A 3640-nucleotide genomic window follows, 5' to 3' on the forward strand; every position below is an offset into this window, starting at 1 on the left:
TGCAACCCAGACATCACAGCATTTCTCTAGAAGAGAGAGAAAACCTGAAAGTGAAATTGACTAAAAACGGTGACAGAATATACCCCTGCACACTACTGTAGTAATTTTTGTACAAGGCATGTCTTGTGAGGTATCATCTAAAAACTCGTAACTTGCTGATCAATAAGATCATGGCAAAATGCATGTAGCAGCAGCATTATATGTGAAGTTTTAAACATAAGCTGAGATCATGACTTATGTTTTCCAGAGAAGTCTGGGGAGTGGCCAAACCAGTTCCTCAGGCCTGGTCTACACTACGAGTTTAGGTCGACTTTAGCAGCGTTAAATCGAATTAAGCCTGGACACGTCCACACGATGAGGCCCTTTTTTTCGACTTAAAGGGCCCTTTACACCGGTTTCTTTACTCCACCTCCGACGAGGGGATTAGCGCTGAAATCGGCCTTTCCGGGTCGGATTTGGGGTAGTGTGGACGGAATTCGACGGTATTGGCCTCTGGGAGCTATCCCAGAGTGCTTTATTGTGACCGCTCTGGACAGCACTCTCAACTCAGATGCACTGGCCAGGTAGACAGGAAAAGCCCCGCGAACTTTTGAATTTCATTTCCTGTTTGCTCAGCGTGGAGAGAACAGGTGACCACGCAGAGCTCATCAGCACAGGTAACCATGATGGAGTCCCAGGATCGCAAAAGAGCTCCAGCATGGACTGAACGGGAGGTACAGGATCTGCTCGCCATATGGGGAGACGAATCAGTGCTAGCTGAACTCCGTAGCAGTAAACAAAATAGCAAAATATTAGAAAAAGTCTCAAAGGCCATGAAGGACAGAGGCCATAACAGGGACGCACAGCAGTGCCGCATGAAAATTAAGGAACTAAGGCAAGCCTACCACAAAGCCAGAGAGGCAAACGGAAGGTCTAGGGCAGAGCCGCAGACATGCCGCTTCTACGCAGAGCTGCATGCCATGCTAGGGGTGCAGCCACCACTACCCCAACCGTGTGCTTTGACTCCATCAATGGAGAATCACGCAACAGGGAAGCGGGTTCGGGGTACGAGGAAGATGATGACGGAGACAATGAAGATAGCTCACAGCAAGGAAGCGGAGAAACCGGTTTCCCCAACAGTCAGGATATCTTTATCACCCTGGACCTGGAACCAGTAACTCCCAAACTCACCCAAGGCGTGCTCCCAGACCCTGAGGGCGCACAAGGGACCTCTGGTGAGTGTACTTTTGTAAATATTACACATGATTTAAAAGCAAGCATGTTTAATGATTAATGATTAATTTGCCCTGGCAATTGCGGCCAGTACAGCTACTGGAAAAGTCTGTTAATGTGTATGGGGATGGAACGGAAATCCTCCAGGGACATCTCCAGAAAGCTCTCCTTGATGTACTCCCAAAGCCTTTGCAAAAGGTTTCTGGGGAGGGCTGCCTTATCCCGTCCGCCATGGTAGGACACTTTATCACGCCAGGCCAGTAGCACGTAGTCTGGAATCATTGCATAACAAAGCATGGCAACGTATGGTCCCGGTGTTTGCTGGCATGCAGACAACATCCATTCTTTATCTCTCTTTGTTATCCTCAGGAGAGTAATATCATTCACTGTCACCAGGTTGAAACGGGGTGATTTTATTAAGGGGACATTCAGAGGTGCCCATTCCTGCTCAGCTGAACAGAAATATTCCCCGCTGTTAGCCACACGGTGGGGGGGAGGGGTGAAGTGATCATCCCAGAGAATTGGGGGGGGGGTTAGTTGGGTTTGTGCTGCACGTTAACCCGGAAACCGCAGCCCCTCCTTTTACATTGCAAACCCATTTTAAATGGCCAACCCAATGGGTCCTTGGTATGGGAAATGAGGGTGCTGCTGTTTGAAACCATTCCCACATGTTATGAAGGTTAAAAAAGCCAAAAGACTGTGGCTTACCATGGCTGCCTGCAAGCCGAATTCTTTTGCCTGGCACTGCATGAGTGATCTCTCATACCAAACCGGCAGGCCCTCAATATAAGAGGAAAAATGCGACCTTTGTAACGAAAGCACATGTGCTGTGTAATGTGAACAGCAAAATTTAACGTGAAAGCATGTACCCATTGTTCTCTAAAATGTGTCTTTTTTAACCACCTCTCCCTTCTCCTCCACCAGCTGCAAATGTTTCTCCTTCGCAGAGGCTAGTGAAGATTAGAAGGAGAAAACGGCGGACTCGGGATGATATGTTCTCGGAGCTCCAGATATCCTCCCACGCTGACAGAGCACAGCAGAATGCGTGGAGGCAGTCAATGTCAGAGTGCAGAAAAGCACAATATGAATGAGAGGAGAGGTGGCGGGCTGAAGAGAACAAGTGGCGGGCTGAAGAGGATAGGTGGCGTCAGCTTGCTGACAGAAGGCAAGAGTTGATGCTCCGGCTGCTGGAGCATCAAACGGATATGCTCCAGCGTATGGTTGAGCTGCAGGAAAGGCAGCAGGAGCAGAGACCGCCGCTACAGCCCCTGTGTAACCAACAGCCCTCCTCCCCAAGTTCCATAGCCTCCTCACCCAGACGCCCAAGAACATGATGGGGGGGCCTCCGACCACCCAGCCACTCCACCCCAGATGATTGCCCAAGCATCAGAAGGCTGGCCTTCAATAAGAGTTAAAGTTTTAAAGTTTTAAACTGCAGTGTGTCCTTGTCCTTCACTCCTCTCCCACCCCTCCCAGGCTACCTTGGCAGTTATCCCCCAGTTGTGTGATGAATTAATAAAGAATGCATGACTGTGAAGTATCAATGACTTTATTGCCTCTGCAAGCGGTGCTCGAAGGGGGGAGGGGAGGGTGGTTAGCTTACAGGGAAGTAGAGTGAACCGGGGGAGGGGTAGGTCATCAAGGAGAAAGAAACAGAAGTTTCACACCGTAGCCTGGCCAGTCACAAAACTGGTTTTCAAAGCTTCTCTGATGCGCACCGCACCCTGCTGTACTCTTCTAACCGCCCTGGTTTCTGGCTGCGTGTAATCAGCGGCCAGGCAATTTGCCTCAACCTCCCACCCCGCCATAAATGTCTCCCCCTTACTCTCACAGATATTGTGGAGCACACAGCAAGCAGCAATAACAATGGGGATATTGGTTTAGCTGAGGTCTATTCGAGTCAGTAAACTGCGCCAGCGAGCTTTTAAACGTCCAAATGCACATTCTACCACCATTCTGCACTTGCTCAGCCTATAGTTGAACAGGTCCTGACTACTATCCAGGCTGCCTGTGTATGGCTTCATGAGCCATGGCATTAAGGGGTAGGCTGGGTCCCCAAGGATAACTATAGGCATTTCAACATCCCCAACGGTTATTTTCTGATCCAGGAAGAAAGTCCCTTCCTCCAGCTTTTGAAACAGACCAGAGTTCCTGAAGACGCGAGCATCATGTACCTTTCCCGGCCATCCCACGTTGATGTTAGTGAAACGTCCCTTGTGATCCACCAGGGCTTGCAGCAGCATTGAAAAGTACCCTTTTCAGTTTATGTACTCGTTGGCTTGGTGCTCCGGTGACAAGATAGGGATATGGGTTCCGTCTATCGCCCCACCACAGTTAGGGAATCCCATTGCAGCAAAGCCATCCACTATGACCTGCACGTTTCCCGGAGTCACTACCCTTGATATCAGCAGGTCTTTGATTGTGTTGG

Source organism: Terrapene carolina, unplaced genomic scaffold, assembly GCF_002925995.2.
Source record: "Terrapene carolina triunguis isolate 2854851 unplaced genomic scaffold, T_m_triunguis-2.0 Scaffold69, whole genome shotgun sequence".
Classification (NCBI taxonomy): domain Eukaryota; kingdom Metazoa; phylum Chordata; order Testudines; family Emydidae; genus Terrapene; species Terrapene triunguis.